This window comes from Lithobates pipiens, unplaced genomic scaffold (assembly GCF_037356315.1).
Source record: "Lithobates pipiens isolate NorthernLeopardFrog02 unplaced genomic scaffold, aLitPip1_a1.2 Scaffold_13, whole genome shotgun sequence".
NCBI classification, from domain to species: Eukaryota; Metazoa; Chordata; class Amphibia; order Anura; family Ranidae; genus Lithobates; species Lithobates pipiens.
This window is the reverse complement of record NW_027507718.1, coordinates 16,424,081-16,446,626: the sequence shown is the minus strand read 5'-3', so window position 1 is coordinate 16,446,626 and position 22,546 is coordinate 16,424,081.

The following is a 22,546-nucleotide window of genomic DNA, read 5'->3' as shown; positions in this document are numbered from 1 at the left end:
TAAAACTTACACTGCTGCCCTAATAAAGCCCCTCCGTTCAGCCTTTAATTTCTTGGCAAAAAACAAACATGACTCCCAATCCTTCCTCATGGCACACATAGCTGTGATTCCTAAGCCCAACAAAGAACACACGGACTGCGCAAACTTTCGACCCATCTCACTCCTCAACATAGACCTAAAACTCCTTGCCAAAATACTGGCCAATAGACTAAAACCCCTTTTAGCAAACATGATCGGCCCTGAACAAGTGGGGTTCATGCCGGGGAGGGAGGCCCGTGACAACACCATTAAGGCCCTGAACTTGATACATTTTGCACGCAAATCTGGAACCAAGGGCATGCTGCTCTCTACCGATGCCGAGAAGGCCTTTGATAGGGTCTCCTGGGAATACATGTTGGCTACATGCTCGCTCATTGGCCTTGGAGGAAACATGTTGTCATGGATCTCAGCTCTTTATCGGAACCCCCAGGCCAAAATCAAAATTAACAATATTTTCTCAGAACCCATATCCATTCATAACGGTACACGCCAAGGCTGCCCCCTGTCACCACTTCTCTTTATTCTGACCCTGGAACCCTTAATTAGAACTATTACCGTAACCTAAACAAGGACATACAGGGATTTACACTAAAAGATAGAGAATATAAAATTGCCGCTTATGCCGATGATCTCCTATTCTTTCTCACCAACCCTCACATCTCGATACCCAACCTACACAAAGTATTTCAAACATTTGGTTACATATCCAACTTTAAAATAAACCAGTCTAAATCGGAAGCCCTAAACCTCACCCTACCACAGAACCTCCTTGAAAATTTACAAAGCAATCACCCCTATAAATGGGAACGGGGCGCCCTTAAATATCTGGGTATAAATTTATCCAGTGACATTGAAAAATTATATGATGCAAACTATAAACCCCTACTTGCCACGATCAAAAGAGACCTCCTTAAGTGGAATGCAAAAATGTTTTCCTGGTTTGGGAGGGCCGCCATTTTAAAGATGACGGTACTCCCTAAACTTTTGTATGTATTTAACGCCCTGCCAATTAAAATACCGGAACTCTTCTTTAAAACACTACACCAAATTCAGAGGCGATTTTTGTAGGCCGATAAGAAACCTAGAATCCAATTCCGACATTTAACACTGGCTAAAGGAGATGGGGGTATAGGTTTGCCCGACTTCAAAAAGTACCACCAGGCCACCCATGTCACAAGAGTTATAGACTGGCATTGCCATGGCCTGAATAAGGATTGGGTCCAAATAGAAAACAACTTGGCGGGTCGCGGCATCCTCTACCTCCCATGGTCGTTTCATGCCAGACAGCCCAAACTTATAGATCACCCACTAATTGAAACAACAATTAAGATCTGGCAAACACTGGTAAAGTCACAAAAGATCGCAACATATCCAGGTCCCCTGACGCCACTCGCGAATAACCCCGACTTCATTCCAGGCCTGCACCATAATCTACCACAAAACTTCCTAGTGCATACATGTATATCAGGTACACAAGTTAAGTCATTCGAAACTTTGACCGAGGAGGTGGGGGAGCTGTTTCCTGGAAGTTGGTTCTACATCCAATTGCAGGATTTCCTGGTAAATAACAAATACAAAAAGCAATTCCGCCTTCCATTGACTCTGATTGAGAATATATGTTTACAGAGATCACCGATAATGAACACCACATCTCTTGCATACTCATTGCTAATTCAAGCATCACAAGCTGACAAAAACAAATTCAAAACAAAGTGGGAACGTGATCTCCAGACTAGCATATCTGAGGAGCAATGGAATAAGGCATGCGTGTTGGCACACAAGTGCTCCTTAAGCTCCAAATACCAGGAAATATCCTACAAAATTTTAACTCAATGGTATATTACGCCACAGCGAACCAGGAGATGGTCTCCCTCCACCTCAGACTTGTGCTGGAGATGTAAGACTCACAAAGGTAACTTTCTGCACATATGGTGGGAATGCCCGCTAATACAAGCCTACTGGGATGCGATCAAATCCTGGATAAAACACATAACAGAAACTCGCCTAGAATTGAACGCGGCTATGTGCCTGATCAATCTGGTCCCCACCAATCTAAGCCGCTACAAAAAAATCATTGTCCAGACACTTACTCACGGCCGCTAAAACACTGATACCAATACATTGGAAAACAACCAAAACACCGAGCATTGCAGACTGGTTAGACAGAGTGCAATACATCTACAAGATGGAGGAGATTGTGGCTACCAAACATGAAAACAGCACGAACTTTATTAAAACATGGCAGCCATGGCTGATCTTCACACTCTCCCCTGAATTCCACACGCTTAGAGATTAAACTTTTTAGCATATGTTGATCCTTATCACGGTGGGTGCAAAGCTTAAACAGTCATAGAACCTTTCTAATTAATGGAGCTATGAATGATAGTGATGAGATGATCACACCCCACACCCCCCTCTCCTTCCCCCTACCTCCCCCCCTCCCCACACCCTTCATATCGTTCTCAACTGTCCCCAAACTTCATACACTACTTTACGTCTTCAATTGTGTCCTTACCCCAACCTAGCCGCTAACAGAATCTGAACACAGTGGAGATGTACTTATATGTTATGTTTTGTTGTTTACAGTTTGATTGCAATGATATATGTATTCAGACATTGACTGTAAACCTGATCTTATTTTCAATAAAATCTTTGATTGAGAAAAAAAAAAAAAAGAAGCACTGTTCTCTATCTGCTGTATAGCTTACAGTACTATTTACTAATACTGTTCAACAACATGTGTTGGTTTCTCCTTGATTTAAAGCATACCTGCATAGGTGGTATTTTCTTAAACCACTGAGAAACATCTCCGAATCCTTATTTTCGTTCATGGGGTTTGTCTTTTTTAACCTATAGATAAACGTATAATACATCTATATTTAACTTTGTAATAAGAACTGCCTTTACACTAGACAATATGTTATATTCTATACATTCTTTATTATCTGTTATGATTATCAATATCTTGATTTTTTTTTATATATGCATGCCTATTTATTGTCTCTGGTTTGCGGCATTAGCACCTGCGTGGTTTCTTTGTGTATTAGAGGCTCTATCCCTTGACTATGTGTGGCCACCCTGCGTCGCATCCTCTGGTCACTAAACCCTTGTACTCAGGTTTGCGGCTATCTGGGGATAAGATAGGCAGGTCCGTCTCCTACTCTGGTCCTCCCCTGCTCCCGCTGCATTGGCTGGTGTTCTCATGTCAGCTGCGGCTCTAGTGCATGCGCGGTAGCCTGTGGCTGGTCTGGACAATGTCATCTCCGGTTTCGGGATGACACACGTGTGGTCGGGATGTACATATGCAAGACACCATCTGCTAGTGTATTCTACACCAGGTAAGCTTCAATTTGGTTTTCACTGTGACCGAGGTCTAATGTCCTGTTACCAGCAGTTTTACTTATTTCTTTTCAGCCTAAAAACCATTGAAAACTAGAAAATCCTTCTTGGCTACCTGAATATTTTTTTATTTAATGGGTGATTTCTACCTGAACTACCTCATTATATGAACCAAGTCATCTTGGTGGCTGTTTGATTACTATTGTTTCTAAGTCCAAGTGCACCAATTAGATACTGTTGTGACTGATTTATATGCAGAGTTAATGGTAAGTTGTTGTATGAGAATATATGTGATAACTATCCCTCTAAGTATAATGATATGGTGATACTGGTCTAAGATATACATGTTACATACAGGATTACATTTTACCCTCTCTATAGATATAAACATTGAACCCTCTCAATACTGAGACATCGGGTTAGTCATGGGACTAAATCCTCTGATACTATGATATCCACCTGTATGCCTTAATATCACTATCATCGCAGCTCTGTAAGTAACTTCTAAATGTATGATGGTATAGCACTTTAAACATGAATATAATGTTATCTATGCCTCCACTGTCAGGGCTTGCTTCGTTGCGCAGTGGTTGCCATGCAGGTGGATCACTTGCTGCAAATGAAATTTGACAATTGGTATGCAATTTACTGGTTATATATGTTTAAATGATCTTGATTTTGTTTTGTTTTTATGGATGTCAAATTCATTGTTTGTCTCTATACATACTAGATTCTCAAGCTCTTGAAGAAGCGCTAAAACGCACGCAACATGTAGAGCGAATTCTATGAGCAACCCAAATTCGAGAATATCCAATATCTATCCTTGAATTATTGTTTCTATATATACTTGGCTAATATTGATATTGATAACATAGGTGGTATGCGTGCTTTTTGGGTCAATCGTTTCTCTCAGCTTAATATTATTTCAGCGGGAGTGATCTTATAAATCCACCATCTTAAGTTATAATTTCTGAATCGCTTCAGCCTGTTGCACATGTGCATCTACCATTTCATCATGTGTCTTGACCATTACCCCTATCTGAGATTCCAGATGTTGTGTGTGCTCCTCCACACTTTCCAACCTGTTTTATAGTTGGGAAATGGAAGCTTTAAATTCATTGTGGATACCAGCCAGGAGGGAAAGGAGCATTGCCTTCAGGGTGCTTTCAGATGCAAGGGAGTCAGAGACTGGCAAGGCAACAAGAGGTTCTGTGTAATCTGCAGGGAAAGCAGCTTGGGATTTGGTTGAATCAGCCCAGGGAAGCTTCTTCACTGAGGGTGGCTTTTGAGGGGAGTGAGCAGGAGAGAGTGCAGCTCTTTTACCTCTATCGGCCACTGTGGAAGATAGGAAGATATGTGTTGTGTCCTCCACGTCCACAAGGGATTCCTGTGCCTTATCGTTGTGCTGCTGTGGCAGGAAGGGAGAGTAGCTGGCCTCACCGGCGCCATCTTGGGCTTTCCTCTGGGCTGGCTGCATGAAGTAGTCTATGAGGCGCCACAGTCCTGTTACCTGAAATTTATTTTGGGACATAGCCAGACGGGCTCTGCAAAGTCTAGCTTGTTGGAGGTGTTTTTGGGAGGCTATGTTGTGGGTTGCTGTTGCCACCCAGGGAAGCGGTGAGAATTTGAGCCAAGCGGCCATCTTGGTCAGCAGCTGGGACATGCCCCCATCTTCCTGAATTTCTTTCATTTTTTTTTATTGAAGTACTGTACACTCTACCTGGACTTTAAGTGTATGTCAACCCTAACAATGAACTTCTCTTGGCTACTCCCTTTTGGTCAGTTAAACATACAATTAAAAGCAATTTGTAGAAGCTGTTAAAATCTGTTAAAAAAAAAGCAAATACTTGTTTACCTGTCGGAAATCTTGTAAGCTTAAAACTTGCTGTCCCTGCAGTGACTGTTGGCAGTTTTCATTGTTGTACTTTCTGTGAACTACAGAACACTGCCCCCTAAATTATGAAAAATATGAGAAAGGGAATGTTTTCTGTAGTCCTAACATGCAAAAAAAAAAATTTTTTCCTGAAAAGTAAAGAAATTTACTAGCCCCAGTGCGAACAGTAGTGGCAGGAATCTGCTAAAACCTGTCTTTTTTTTCCAACTATGAGCTAGCTGGGGCCTTTGAGCCCTGTACACAAAAATGGCAGGTCACTGGTGGCCACAACTATCTGTGACTGTCTGCATAGATAGATATTACCTGCGGTGATCACTGCTGGATGAACCAAAATCACCACAAGTAATTGCTGGCTGTACGGACAGCCATGGATAGCTGCAGCCACCGGCAAGAAACAGTTTCAGGAATCAGCAGATTCCCGCTGCTGTCATTTGCACGGGGGCTATTCGGCTGTCTGAATGTAGCCTAGTTTTTTGTTTTGTTTTCTGTTTCCAATGGTCACACCGTGTGTTGGAAGCTGTGTTTGACACAGGGGTAGTACAATCCCTGAAACTTGTTGCCACGCCCCTTCTTCATCACTTCATCACACTATCCGGTGCCCTGCTTCTGCCCTAATGACTTCAGGTTACTGATGTAATAGTTTCTATGAGGAAATCATTCATAAATCATATTAACTGGATTTTCAATTATTATACAAAAGCCGTAATAATACAAGAATATCTAAGGTCTTTCTGTTCCTAGACTTCAAAATGAAAGGAGGCCTGTAACACCTTTTTTGCCTAATATTTTTTTTAGCTGTAAGTCCCATAAAATAAAAAAAGTCTATTGTTTAAAGTTTTAACAAAATAAATGAAAACAATTGTCCTATTTTATGTAATCATATTTTGCTGTCCTCAAGTCTGTAATGGCCTTTCCTAAATTGTGTTTTCTAGGGCACACATTCATGTACTTAAATAACCAATAACTAAAATCCTTATGCAGAGAAGAATTTTTTTGGGCTTTCTAAACATGTCTGAACAAAGGCTGCCTTTTCAAAATATCTAAAGCAGATACACGGCTCAACACAAAGCTGCACAATTCACATCTGTTTGCAACCCTGGTTTGAATTTCCTTTTCATATCAAAAGGATAAACCTTCTGTACAAATATTTGAATGTTTTTCATAAGACATCCAAAAGATATCTCTGGAGGAACTGAATCAGTATACAGACTTGGAAGAAAATAAATATAACAAAAGCATAAAAGAGAATCCAACAAAGGGGATTTTGCAAATAAAAAAATAAAAAAAAAGTATTATAAAATCTGAACTCCTTTTATCATCATCCCAACAAGAAACACCTTCTGTCTTTGACTTTAAATGAATTCCGTTCCAAGTTCTTGCAATTTTTTTTTTCACAATTTAAAAGCACTAAAAGCCTATTATCTTAACACATTGCGCTGTATGGGCATTCAGATCTTAAAGCCTTTAACGACTGAAATTCCTTGAGGTACTAAACTGTAAATAATTTATGTACAGCCTCAACAACCTGCTTACTAAAACATCACTTCAGCTGAACATTGTTACAGTTCTGGTTACATTTGATAGCTATCAATATCTGATTTTTAAATGTAGTTGTATCTGCTATGTAATTACAACAAAGATATACTGTACATATATGGAGAACAAATTATGCAATAGTTCATTTCTTCCAATTATATATAAAATCCATGAACGAGGTTTTATATGTTAACTGAATATTTCCTGAGCATTAAAATCATTGTTAGAGTGTAAAATTATTTTTGAAATACTTGTTAAATGTATTTTAGTTAACTCTTTTCTAATAACATGACAGATGTTATGTTTGCGAAGGATCATTAAAGTGGTTGTAGCCATAAAAAAAAAGCTCCTGTTCCTCTTACTACTTGCCAACTGAGCCATAGCCAATTGGCAGCTACAGCGCAGTAGGCTAGTTCTGGGAGGGCATCCAGGGACATCCTCCCAGAATCGTGCTTCCCACACGCACCCGGAAATGTCCATGGCACATCATGGATCAGAGTAAAGGGCCAATGACAGCGAACCCTTTACCACGTGATCACTCCGTCCAATGAAAGAGCAATCACTTGTCAGTCAACAAACCGGCGCATATCCGGTTCAGCTCTCTCCTCTCCTTGCACGCTCCTTGTACATACCGATCGGTACAGCATGGGAGGATAGAAGGGAGACTGCAGCAGTACACACCCATACCTCATCTATGCCTCATTCATGTCCATCTGTGCCTCATTCATTCCCATCTGTGCCTCATTCATGCACATCTGTGCTTTATCCATGCCCATCTGTGCTTCATTCATGCCTATATGTGCCTCAATTATGCCCATCTGTGCATCATCCATGCCCATCTGTGCCTCATCCATACCCATCTGTGCCTCATTCATGCCCATCTATGCCTAATCCATGCCTCATTCATGCCCACCTGTGCCTCATCTATGCTCATCTGTGCCTCATTCATGCCCATCTGTGCCTCATCCATGCCTCTTCTGTGCCTCATCCATGCCCATCTGTGCCTCATTCATGCCCATCTGTGTCTCATCCATGCCCATCTATGCCTCATCCATGAATCCTCATCTGTGCCTCATCTGTGCCCATCTGTGCCTCATCCGTGCCTCATTCGGGCCCATCAGTGCCTCAACCATTATCATCTGTGCCTCATCCGTGCCTCATTCATGCCCATCTGTGCCTCATCCATTATCATCTGTGCCTTCTCCGTGCCCATCTGTGCCTCACCCATGTCTCATCTGTGCCTTATCCATGCCCATCTGTGCCTCATTCATGCCTCATCTGTGCCTCATTCATGCCCATCTGTGCCTCACCCATGCCCCATCTGTGCCTCATTCATGCCCATCTGTGACTCATCCATGCCCATCTGTGCCTTATTCATGCCCATTCGTGCTTCATCCATGCCTCATTCATGCCCATGTGTGCCTCATCTATGCCTCATTCGTGCTGCTTTCATACCTCATCCGTGCCTCATCCATGCCCCATTCATGCCACACCAATGCTTATCCATGCCACATCCATGCCACATCAATGCCTCATCTGTGCTCATCGATGCCCATCTGTGCCACATCCATGCCTCATCTGTGCCACATCCATGCCTCATCTGGCCTCATCTATGGTCATTCATGCCACATTCATGCCTCATCCATGCTCATCCATGCCTCATCAGTGTTCATCCGTGCCACATCGGTGCTCCTCCATGCCACATCAGTGCCACTACAGTGTGCATTAGTGCTCTACAGTGCCTTACAAAAGTGTAATAGGTAGTCAGGAAATTCTGAATGTTGGGCCTCTGCATGTGGCAAGGTTGTGTAATACTCTTACATATGTGGTATCGCCATACTCAGGAGGAGTAGCAGAATGTGTTTTGGGGTGTAGTTGCAAGTATGAATATACAGTGTGTGTGAGAAATAACTTGGTAATGTTTCAATTTTGGGGGGAAAAAAATCTTAATTTTGCACAGAATTTTGGGAAAAAAATTACAACTTCAAAAAACTCACCATGCCTCTTACTAAATATCTTGGAATGTCTACATTCAAAAAGGGGGTAATTTGGGGGAAATTTGTACTTGGCTTGTTAGTGTCTCAGGAAATGAGATAGGCCACCAGTACATCAGGTGTGATCAATTTTCAATGATTGCCCCAAAAGCTTGTCGACTCTTTAAATTTCCCAAAGGCCAAATAATATATACTTATTTGGGTTATTTCTACCAAAGATATGTAGCAGTATAACTTTTGGCCAAAATGTATAAAGAAAAATTATTTGCAAATTTTAGAAAAATGCATTTTTGTGGATAAAGGATGAATAACTGCCTAGTACTGTTGCAATGTAATTTGTCCCTCTCTATGCTGTAAAATACCTGGTTTATCCTGCTTGTTTCTGTGTCCCCCTTAGTGTGCTGACTATGGTAATTATGGCTGCTGATCCATAATACCGTGGTCAGTTTATGTGGCTCAGTCATCCTACTGTCTCTCTCTCTTGCCCCCTCCCTTCCTGCCTGTCAGCTCAGTCTGTGTGTGAGACACAATCTGCCCCCTATCCCTCTTCTCTCCTCATGCTGCTTTTTCCACTACAACACATACCAACATCACTTGTATCCCCTCTATTTTAGGCTGATCTAAAATACTATGGGTCAGTTTTTTCTTAATTATAATCCTAAATACCTCCTGTCCAAGTGACGCTCTGCAGTCACATGACCTCACTCTGTTGGCCGGCTGACATCAGAGGGGAATCTTATCTCCACCTGCTGCTCTCTTTAGATCGGGGAAAGAGAGTGGAGGAGATCACCTGACTGCAGAGCGGCGGTGTGGGAAAAAGTAGTTAGGATTATATTTAAAAAAAAAAAAAACGCAAACACACACACACTACTTTAGCTCTTTATAAAACAGAGTTGATACAAGTAATGTACCAACCACTTTAAGTGTGCTGGAGAAAAACCTATGAGCCCCAATTACAATAAGCGGTGTGAGGAGCCTGCCCAGTGATAGGGGGAGGAGAATACACGTGAGTACAAAGTGCAGCCTGGGTACAAATGTCTGAATGTTTCATGAGGATAATGAGCAATTAAAAAGGCAGAAGGGTCAACATGAGGACTCCATACTTTGCTGGAGGATGCTCTGTAGACCTGTCCATCTATAACTGGCAGCTTGCTGGCAGGATGCAACAGCAATGTTTTTATGCTTCCTCATTCTCAGTCAACAGATTACAACAAAAAAAGTGTGTTCACTGATTTGCATATGATGTCTGGCAACAGTGTTTGAAGCACAGGGCTGTCTAAACAGATTCTAAAGCCTAGTACACACGATGAGGTGATGGGACGAATGATGGTAGGTTTTTTTTTGCATAGTGAAAATTAATAGGTTACTAAGGTACGAAAATTCTCGCACGACAGAATAAGCATTTGGAAGTGATGTATTGTATTTTTGGACAAGAACTGTATAGATTAACCACTTGACCACTGGGCACTTAAACACCCTTAATAACCAGACCAATTTTCAGCTTTCGGTGCTCTCGCATTTTGAATGACAATTACTCAGTCATGCAACACTGGACCTATATGAAATTTTTGTCCTTTTTTTCACACAAATAGAGCTTTCTTTTGGTGGTATTTAATCACCGCTGGGTTTTTTTTTTTTTTGTGCTATAAAAGAAAAAATACCGAAAATTCTGTAAAAAAACGAATTTTTCTTTGTTTCTGTTAGAAAATTTAGCAGATTAGTAATTTTTTCTTCATAAATTTTGGCCAAAATTTATACTACTACATATCTTTGGTAAAAATAAGTACAAATTGGTGGATATTATTTGGTCTTTGTGAAAGTTATAGAGTCCACAAGCTATGGTGCCAATATCTGAAAATTGATCACACCTGAAGTACTGACGGCCTATTTCAATTCTTGAGACCCTAACATGCCAGAAAAGTACAAATACCCCCCAAATGACCCCTTTTTGGAAAGAAGACATTCCAAGGTATTTAGTAAGAGGCATGATGAGTTTTTTGAAGTTGTCATTTTTTCCCACAATTCTTTGCAAAATCAAGATTCTTTTTACTTTTTTTTTTTTTTTCACAAAATTGTCATATTATCAGGTTATTTCTCACACACAGCATATGCATACCACAAATTACACCCCAAAACACATTCTGCTATTACTCCCGAGTATGGTGATACCACATGTGTGAGACTTTTACACAGCGTGGCCACATACAGAGGCCCAACATGCATGGAGCGCCATCAGGTGTTCTGGAGCAGCCAGGACAATTCTGACATTTCTCTCCTACATGTAAAAATCATAATTTATTTGCTAGAAAATTACATAGAACTCCAAAACATTATATATGTTTTTTTAGCAAACACCCTGGAGAATACAATGGTGGTCTTTGCAACTTTTTATCTCGCACGGTATTTGCGCAGTAATTTTTCGAATGCTTTTTTTTGGAAAAAAAACTGTTTTGTGCTTAAAAAAAAAAAAAAACACAGTAAAGTTAGCCCAATTTTTGCATAATGTGAAAGATGAAGTTACGCTGAGTAAATAGATACCTAATATGTCACTCTTCAAAATTGCACACGCTCGTGGAATGGCGGCAAACGTCGCTACTTAAAAATCCCCATAGGCGACGATTTACATTTTTTTTACTGGTTATATGTTTTGAGTTACAGAGGAGGTCTAGGGCTAGAATTATTTCTCTCGCTCTAACGTTCGCAGCGATACCTCACATGTGTGGTTTGAACACCGTTTTCATATGTGGGCGGGACTTACGCATGCGTTCGCTTCTGCATGCGAGCACATGGGGACAGGGGCGCTTTAAAAAAAACATTTTTTTTTATTGTTCATTTTACTTTATTTATTTTAGTTTGACATTTTTTTTCCCCAAAAATAATTTTTTTGATCACTTTTATTCCTATTACAAGGAATGTAAACATCCCTTGTAATAGGAATATGGCATGACAGGTCCTCTTTACAGTGAGATGTGGGGTCAATAAGACCCACATCTCACCTCTAAGCTGGGAAGCCTGAAAAAAAAAAAGATTCTGGCTTTGATCGTATTAGCGATTCGGTAGAAGCACCGGAGGGCGGAGGGCGGCGGGAGATGTCTATGGCTGGGTATTGCAGGGTATCACCGACTATGGCTGGGTATCTCAGAGCATGGTGTTGCAGAGTACTGCGTTGCAGAGCAGTGTTGCAGGGTATCGGCGGGGGTTGCAGAGCATTGCAGAGTGTTGCAGGGTATCGGCGGGGGTTGCAGAGCATTGCAGAGTGTTGCAGGGTATTGGCGGGTGTTGCAGAGTGTTGCAGGGTATTGCAGAGCGTTGCGGAGTGTTGCAGGGCATTGCGGAGTGTTGCAGGGCATTGCGGAGTGTTGCAGGGCATTGCGGAGTGTTGCAGGGCATTGCGGAGTGTTGCAGGGCATTGCAGAGTGTTGCAGGGCATTGCAGAGTATTTGCAGGGAATTGCAGAGTATTTGCAGGGAATTGCAGAGTATTTGCAGGGAATTGCAGAGTATTTGCAGGGAATTGCAGAGTAATGCAGAGTATTTGCAGGGAATTGCAGAGTAATGCAGAGTATTTGCAGGGAATTGCAGAGTAATGCAGAGTATTTGCAGGGAATTGCAGAGTAATGCAGAGTATTTGCAGGGAATTGCAGAGTAATGCAGAGTATTTGCAGGGATTTGAGGGGTTAATTTTCGGTGAGCAGCGATGTGGGCACTGCAGATGCAGCCCACATCGCTGCTGACACCGATCTCTTCCCCCTCCGCTGTACCGATCGGTACAGAGAGGGGGAGGGAGGAACTGGCGTCATAACATGACGCCGGCTTGTTTACAAGTGATCACTCCGTCATTTGACGGAGCGATCACGTGGTAAACGGCTGCGATGAGCGGCCGTTTACCGTGATTCGTGATGCGCCGGGTCCACTGGACCCAGCGGTCACGGATGCTCTCGTGTGCGCGCCCCAGGGGGCGCGCGAGAGCAGAATTCTGAGAGGCCGTTAATTAACGGCCTCTTAGAGTTAAACAACCGCCCTGATGCCGTTAATCGGCAATGGGCGGTTGTTAAGTGGTTAAACAAAAATCGTATGATCTGGTATCGTATGTGAAAAATTTCAGTGTTTTCCCTTCTGAAAATTTTGAACGCAAAACAGATTATCGTACAATCGCTTCAAAATAAAAATATTTCTGCACACCCATGGGTTATCTCCTCAAAATGTATTGTTAAAAATGGCATCAAAATACATCTCTAAAGTAATAATACCTCCTCCCTCACATCCCCCAAGAAAAATGCAAAACCCCTTCAACCCTCCCACCCATCAAAACATAGCACAATATATATGAAATAAGAGAAGCTGTGCTAAATAGTCCCAAATATTGCAGAAAAATCTTAATTGAAACGGCATGTTATTGATCAACATATAGAATGGAATAAATGCTCTTCCCAGTGGCACCACAGTGATTCAAACCAAAAAGTGCCCCGCCACCTTAGGAAAAACCTGTTTACTGGGTGGCAAGCAAAAGGGGCATGTGGCTATAGCGCAGCCAAGGCCTTTAGCTTGCACAGACAATCTCTGGCCAAGTATCACGGGATGAAGGGCTGTAGGTCTCCCAAGCCCTGGCACTATTATGGAGTCCGTGACCGTTACACTCAGTAAATGACACAGAAAAAAAGACTGACCATAGTGTAATACAGTCTATTTGATTTAATTCTAAAAAAGTATTGCACTTACATTTGGTATGTTTAAAAGTTGCATATAAAAACAAAGCTGGCCCTCTGGAGGAGGGTATGTGCTGACTTCACCACACTATGTACTAGGAGGAGGGGCTTCTGTTGTTTGCCAGCCGACTTTTTTATATGAATGAATGAATGAATGAAATACTTATATAGCGCACAATGCGAACTGAATCGCCTCTAGGCAACTTCTAAACATACCAAATGTCAGTGCAATACTTTTTTTATAATTAAATCAAATAGACTGTATTACACTATGGTCAGTAATTTTCCTGCAATATTTTTTTTTTCATTTAAAAGGTTTTTATTGGACAAAGCAATCTGAACAGAAAGAATCAATAATAAACCATATACAGCTTTAACAGTTGTTGAAACATAAGGGTAACACAGCATTTTTCCTACATCACAGTCTACACGTAATCCTTGGTACTACGCTACTGGCGTCTCTGGCTTCAATTGACACCCCACGAGGGGGACCGACAGCTCCCTTCTAAAACCCCATACATACAAGCTGTCACAGACTGCCGAGGTCCAATTCTATTTTTGTAAGTTTCATAAAGGTAGGAAATAAAGCTAGCAGAATAGATAACCCTGCTAAGAAATTCAGAACAGAAAAGCAGCGAGAGTTTTGGACCGACTCCGGTCCCGAATAGGCAACAACAGAGGAGAAGAAAAGAACAAAAGAAGAGGGGGTGGGCGGGGGGAGAGTAGAGAGAAAAAAAAAAGGGGGGTCAGTTCACCCCCCTTGCTAACCAGCACGAGATCCTTCCAGTAGACACTCTAATACACCTGATCCATCCCAGGGGTCACCAGGTCCCTGTAGTCTTGGGAGAACTTGAATTGGTACCAGTAAAACCATGTTTTATTATGTTTCTCCTCCTTCCGGTGGATTGCCGCAGTCAGTAGTTGCATCAGGCCTATTTCGCTCACCACAGCCAACCACTGACCCATTGACGGAGGGTCTTCCCTTTTCCAATTTTGGGGCACACATATTCTGGCGGCATTCAGCAGGTGGATCAGGAGAGAATTCTTATAACGCCTTCTCGGCATTGGGGTGAGGTGGAGGAGGCATTGGGCTGGATCATCCGCCAATGCGACATCCGTTAATTTCTGGATCACCCGACGCACCTTTTCCCAAAAAGGTCGGATGCGTGGGCAGGACCAGAATACATGTAAAAGTGAACCCTCCTCCTGATGGCACCTCCAGCAGGCAGCGGGCACCGATGGGTATATCTTGTGTAAGAGCGTGGGTACCCTATACCACAAGCCAAAAACTTATAACCTGCCTCCTGGAATCTCGTGGCGATCGAAGAGCGCTGGGCAAAAAACAAGACCCTCTCTCTCTGTTCCTTCGTGAAGGTCCGACCCAGGTCTCTTTCCCACCTCCCCACAAACGAAGGGAGTGCACCATCTAGGGGGACTACCACCCACTTGTACATTACCGATAACAGGTGGCGGGTCGGGGCGGGATCACGGCAAAGCTCCTCAAAAACAGAGAGAGAATGGGCGCGACCCGGTTGGAAATGCGAGGCGGTCAGAAAGTGCCTGATCTGAATGGCTCTCCATCTGTCTAGGGGAGGGTCTAGCATCGACTGAATTTCTGCAATCGAGAGCCAACGTCCCCCACGACAAAAGTCTTGCAGCCTGAATCTGTTGGACTCCGTGAACTCCCTAAATCTCCTGCTTGACATACTAGCGGGGAAATTCTGAGCCCCAATCACCGGGGATATCGGGGAAGGGTCCTGGGTACTCACAGTCACCCTCTTCGAGCTGGCTATAACTGCCAATGTGTTCCCTATCAGCGGATGGTTTCTTAAAGTTGCCGGTAGACTCAATGTTTGCCACACCAGGGATGATAATGGGAACGGAGATGACGCCTGCTCCACCCCCACCCACTCCTTTTCCGTGGAGTGTTTGACCCAGTCAAGGGCTCTTGTGTAGTGCACCGCCTGATGATATTTTACCGGGTCCGGGAAGCCTCCCTGATCCTTCGGCAAGGTCAGGGTTCTATGCGCTATTCTTTTCACTCTGTTGCCCCACAGGAAGCGTAAGAATTCCCCCCTCACCATCCTTAGAAAGTGAGGTGGCAATCCCACCGGTAGCATTTGTAGCAGATATAGTAGTCTCGGCAGGACGATCATCTTAACCACTTCAATAAAAGGTACTTAAACACCTTCCTGCCCAGACCAATTTTGAGCTTTCAGCGCTGTCGCACTTTGAATGACAATTGCGCAGTCATGCTACACTGTACCCAAATGAAATTTTTATAATTTTTTTCCCACAAATAGAGCTTTCTTTTGGTGGTATTTTATCACCTCTGCGGTTTTTAACAAATAAAAAAATACCGAAAATTTTGAAAAGAAAAATGTTTTTTTTTGTTTCAGTTTCAAAACTTTGCAAATAAGTAAGTTTTCTCCTTCACTGATGGGCACTGATGGGGTTACACTGATGGGCAATGATAAGGCGGCACTGATGGGCACCGATGAGGTGGCACCAATGAAGTGGCACTGATGAGGTGGCATTGATGGACACCGATATGTGGCACTGATAGGTGGCACTGATGGGCACTGATGGGTGGCACTGATGGGCGACACGGATGGGCACTGATAGGTGGCACAAATTGGCACTGATAGCTGGCACGGATTGACATGGATGGGCATGGATAGGTGGCACAGGTGGGCATGGGTTAGTCGGCACGGGTGGTCATGGGTAGGCAGCACAGGTGGGCATGGGTAGGCGGCACAGGTGGGCATGGGTAGGCGGCGCAGGTGGGCATGGATGGGCACTGATAGGTGGCATGCATGGGCACTGATAGGCGGCACTGATGGGAACTGATAGGCGGCATTGTATTATAATATATTGTACTAATAGATGCCAATCAGTGCCAAACAATAATGCATGCCAATCAGTGATGCCCATTGTGGGCACTGATTGGCATCCATTATAGGCACTGATTGGCATCCATTGTGGCACTGACTGGAATCCCTGGTGGTCTAGGGTGGCATACCTTGTCCTGGGTATCCCTGGTGGTCTGGTGGCGTCCCTGGTGGTCCAGTGTGGGCATCCTCGGGGGGGCTGTGCTGATAATCGATCAGCACAGACCCCCCCTGTCAGAGGAGCAGCCGATCGGCTCTCCTCTACTCGCGTCTAACAGACACGAGTGAGGAAAAGCCGATCACTGGCTTTTCCTATTTACACTGTGATCAGCCGTGATTGGACACGGCTGATCACGTGGTAAAGAGTCTCCGTCGGAGACTCTTTACCGAGATCGTAGTTGCCGGGTGTCAGACTGACACCCTGCAACAACGATTGCCACGATGCGCAGCCCCCGGGGGCGCGCAGCGGCTCATAATCCTGATCACGTCATATGACGTCCGATCAGGATTATGCAACCACTTTGCCACCGTCAATTTGTTATAGGGTGGGCGGCAAGTGGTTAAGGATGCCGTTCCTGCTGAACCAAGAGTATGCAGTTTTATGCCAACTTTGCAAGTCCTGACGCAAGGCGGAAAGCCAGGGAACATAGTTTTCTTGAAAAGTCGAAGCCAGTGAGGGAGTCAGGTAAATCCCCAAATATTTTATTTTATTTTTGGCCCATGTAAAGGGGAAATTCCGCCTAACACTATGCAGCATTTCACTCGGGAGGTTAATATTTAATGCTTCCGATTTGTGGACATTCATTTTGTAATTGGACAAGGCAGAGTATGTCCTAAGGGCCCTTAATAAGTTTGGTATAGATGTGATCGGATTGGATATAAAAAATAAAAGGTCATCGGCATATGCCACAACTTTATGGTGGCAATTGCCACACCCTATGCCCTGGATATTCTGGTCTAATATGCGCCAATAGGGGTTCCAGTGTCAAGATGAAGATCAGGGGGGAGAGTGGACACCCCTGCCTTGTCCCAAAAAGGGTGTAGATATTGCTTCGTTGGCCCTGACCGCCGCCAAGGGATGCGAGTACAGAGCCTCCACCCATCTACACATATTTGGGCCCAAACCCAGGTAAGCCAATGTACGACGCATGAAGTGCCAGTTGACCCGGCCAAAGGCCTTCTCCGCGTCAGCTGAAATCAGCAACATGGGAGTATTCCTTGACTGGGCCAAGTGCATGAGGTTCAGGGCTCTAACCGTATCATCCCTTGCCTCCCTGGAAGGCACGAAGCCAACTTGGTCGAATTGGACTAGTTTGGGTATAAAGGCGATCAGACGATTCGCCAGGATCTTCGTAAAAATCTTGAGGTCCACATTTAACAAGGATATAGGGCGGTAGTTCGCACAATCCGTCACATCTCTACCCTCCTTAGGTATCAGGGCCACATGAGCAAAAAGGGAGTCCCTCGGCAAGGGGGTACCATCTAAGAGTGCATTGTAAGCTTGGAGGAACCTGGGAATCAACAGAGGGGCAAAAGTCTTGTAGTACAGGAGTGGGAAACCATCCGGACCGGGGGTCTTCCACACCTCCATACCACAAATCGCGGTCGTGACTTCCAACTCCGTAATAGGCCCCTCCATTTCCTCCCTCTCCTGTTGCGACAACTTGGGGACGCCTGAAGAGTCTAAGTATTCGTCTATCAAGGAAGTTTGGCCCGTATTTCTTGCCTCCTGACTCCCTGGATGTAGGTTATATAACCTGTCGTAATTAGGGATGAGCCAAACACCCCCCGGTTCGGTTCGCACCAGAACTTTCGAACGGACCCCAAATTCGTACAAACTTTTGAAACCCCATTGAAGTCTATGGGACTCGAACGTTCGAATTTAAAAGTGATAATTTTAACAGCTAATATGCAAGATGCTGTCCTAAAAAGGGTTTGGGGACCTGACTCCTGCCCCAGGGGACATGGGTCAATGCCTAAAATGTTTTTAAAAATGTCCGTTTTGGCGGGAGCACTGATTTTAATGACGATTAAAGTGAAAAAAAGTGAAATATTCCTTTAAATATCGTGCCTGGGGGGTGTCTGTAGTATGCCTGTGAAGTGTCACGTGTTTCCCGTGTTTAGAACAGTCCCTGCACAAAATGACATTTAACGGAAATAACATCATTTAAAACTGCTTGCGGTTTTAATGTTATATCTGGTTCCTGCAATATGGTTGAAAATCATTGAGAAAAATGGCATGGGTAGCCCTCCCTGCCCATTACCAGCCCCTTTGGGTCTTTTACGCATATTAAGGGGAACCCCGTACCCATATTAAAAAAAGGAAATGCGTGTGACCCCCAGGCCCTATATACTCAGAACAGCAGTATACAGGCGGTGCAAACAAGACAGGGACTGTGTAGGTTTGTTGTGTTAAAGCGGGGTTCCACCCTAAAGTAGAACTTCCGCTGATCGGAACCCTCCCCCCCTCCGGTGTCACAATTGGCCCCTTTCAGGGGGGAGGGGGGAGGGGGGTGGAGATACCTGTCAAAGACAGGTATTTACACCCACTTCCGGGCATAGACTCCCGTGGGAGTCTATGCCTCTTCCTGTCCTGCCGCGCTGTCTGCTGGGACACACACGGTCTCAGAGACAGCGCGGACAATTCCTATTGCGCTGCGCGACTCGCGCATGCGCAGTAGGGAACCTGGAAGTGAAGCCGATTCGCTTCACTTCCTGATTCCCTCATCTAGAATGGTGGCAGAAGCAGCCGAGAGCCGAGCGATCGATCGGCCTCGGCTGCCGGCATCGCTGGACCCCGGGACAGGCGAGTGTCCATTTATCAAGTCAGCAGCTGTAGTATTTATAGCTGCTGGCTTTTAATATTTTTTTTGTAGGTGGAATCCCTCTTTAAGTTGAATCTGTTTGTAATTTTCAACTGGTACATTTTTAAAGTGTAGCTCCAGTCAAAAAAACGATTTTTAAGCTTTTTGTAAAACATAGGGAAGGGTTATCACCCCTGTATAATTTGTTTTGTCGTACATCTTTTTTCATCTCACTTGCTGTTGTCTCCTTCCGTTTGCAAGTAGGAAATGTTTGTAAGTTGGATGTTTGAAAGTAGGGGCCTGCCCTATATGCTCTGCAGAAATGGCGGAACAAGGTGTTGGTTTTGCCACAACAATGTAAGCCCTCAAAGTGACTCTTGGTGGGCGCTGGAGCGCCCTGCTGTGAACGATTATATCAAGAATTGTAATTACATGCCATTGTTGAACAGTGGTAGAAAAATTGACTTTGGTGGTTGTGGTGCTGGTGCCACAACACTATAAGTTCTCACAGTTACTCTGGGTGGGCACAGGAACGGGACCTCCTGTGAATTATTATATCAAGAATTGTAATTACATGTCCCTGTTAAACAGGGGCAGAAAAATTGGGCCTTAGGCACTGGTGCTGGTGCCACGACACTGCAACCTCTCCCATATACTCTAGTTTTAGTGCAGGAATTAGCCCTGCTGCAAAGCATTGCATCAAAAATTGTAATTAAACGCCCCTGTTAAACAGGGGCAGAAAAATTGGGCCTTAAGCACTGGTGCTGGTGCCACCACACTGCAACCTCTCCCATATACTCTAGTTTTATTGCAGGAATTAGCCCTGCTGCAAAGCGTTGCATCAAAAATTGTAATTAAACGCCCCTGTTAAACAGGGGCAGAAAAATTGGGCCTTAGGCACTGGTGCTGGTGCCACCACACTGCAACCTCTCCCATATACTCTAGTTTTATTGCAGGAATTAGCCCTGCTGCAAAGCATTGCATCAAAAATTGTACTTAAACGCCCCTGTTAAACAGGGGCAGAAAAATTGGGCCTTAGGCACTGGTGCTGGTGCCACCACACTGCAACCTCTCCCATATACTCTAGTTTTATTGCAGGAATTAGCCCTGCTGCAAAGCATTGCATCAAAAATTGTAATTAAACGCCCCTGTTAAACAGGGGCAGAAAAATTGGACCTTAGGCACTGGGGGGTGGTAAAAATAAAACATAATGTTAAAACTAAACAACCCCTACAATAGCAGACTGTCCGTCGAATCATCAAATCCCCCCATCACTATATTGCAGGGGAGAATAATAGATATCAAAAGGCAGCTGTCATTATGGTATAGATATTAAAAGGCGGCTGTCATTATGTAAACATTCTAGTTTTTTTAAAATAAACTAATCCTATAAGAATTGGAGAAAAAAGAGAAGAAAATATAGAAAAAACTCTAGGAAAAGGAAAAATGTATAAAACTAGTAGACAGACAGGATATCTTTGCAATTCTGTCTGTTAATGAATTGTTCAATACAGTAGTCCACCCAAGGACCTAATGTATTCAACTAAGGGGGCTTTTGATATCTATACCATAATGACAGCTGCCTTTTGATATCTATTATTGTCCCCTGCAATATAGTAATGGGGGGATTTGATGATTCGACGGACAGTCTGCTATTGTAGGGGTTGTTTAGTTTTAACATTATGTTTTATTTTTACCATCCCCCCTGTTAAGAGGTTCAACAATTAACATCATATGGGCATTATATTAATTACCCATATTGGCGTTGAATCTTGTCTATTTATAACAAATATTATCAAGGGCACTTTAAGCGCATGTTGGAACGCATGTGCGTTCCATCAGTAGTATTTCTCCACAATTAATTATCCCTGTGTGCTGGATGTATATACTATTTTGGTTATGTCCACATGTTTTGAGAAGTTCGGATCGCTGAGCGCACGGCGAATTGAATGTTCTGATCTTTGCTTTGTTACCCTTGTTACTCTTGGGGGGGAATGGCATGGGTATTGTTTACTAATGGTGGAGCTAATTCGAGGTCTATGTATCACTCCCTATATGGGGTTTGACAATCCATGACCGTCCGGATGTTTCGGCCGTTGGAACGCACGGAAGTTCCGATTATTGGAGTGCAAGGCAGACCGGAAGTTTTGTCTGTTGGAACACACGGAAGTTCCGGCCGTTGGAACGCACGGTGGACCGGAAGGCCTGTATCAGGTGCACACATATGTCACTTCCAGGGGGATTGTCTTATTACTCCAGGTGGAGGTTTTATTGTAACACATACATGCACCTTCTGGGCCGAATGTCTGCTATTCCGGGTGATGGCTCATTACCATTGGGACACATTGGGGATGTATTATTTATTTCTTTCCCTTTTATAAGTTAGTTCCGGCCGTTGGAACGCACAATGTACCGGAAGTTCCGGTCATTGGAACGCATGGCGGACCGGAAGTTCCGCATTTAGTTTTATTCCCTTTATGTGATGGAACGCACGCTAATCAGGGCGGGAATACACATTGCGGAATGGCGGTTTTCTTCACAGATGGAAGACAACACCTGTAATAGGTTAATTAAAAAAATTTTCAATTAATAATTTTTTTTAACATTGATCATTATATAAAGCTCTCTCTCTATTGTCACGGCCATGCCCCTGAGGACGCACGTTTGTGACGAAACGTCGGGCGAATGAGGGACCTGTGACATTAGAAGGAGCACAAGAGTGGTTTCCATCCCTTTTGTCAGATGCTGCTAATACCTTTTATGCTGTTTGTATCTCATCTGAAATGTGAGTTTAAAATCTTTTTTTATTAAAGAGTGATTGACTTATCATGAAGTCTGCGCAATGAAACCATTCTTTTTATTTTTTTTTATGTGGCCATTGGGGAAATTATTTTTCTGAGAATGCTTTTGAGGAGGTCTTGTGAAGCGCATAAAAATAGGAGAAAAAAATTCCTCTTTGGTCTTTGGACGGTTCCCTCTATGTGGATTAATCATATTGAGATAAGGAGAAGTCTGGAAATACGATCTGTTACAATTAAATCTTATGTGCATACATTATGTGCACTGACGGTAAGGGTCAGTAATATCGGGTGTTGGTGGTGGTTCCCCCAGTCCCTTTCATGAATCATAAAGACAACGATTTCGTCCAGACCATCTCTCTGGAATCCGCTCATCAATAATTTTGAACTTTATATTTATTTTTGTTTAAGCGCTATATCATATTTTATATTTATTTCCATATTGTTACCAGCAATATTTGTGTTAGCTGCTGTATTTTCTTTGTTTATTTTCTTTTTGCTTTGAGCGCAACAAAAACTTCTTTCTATTTTTTGAGGCAAGGACAT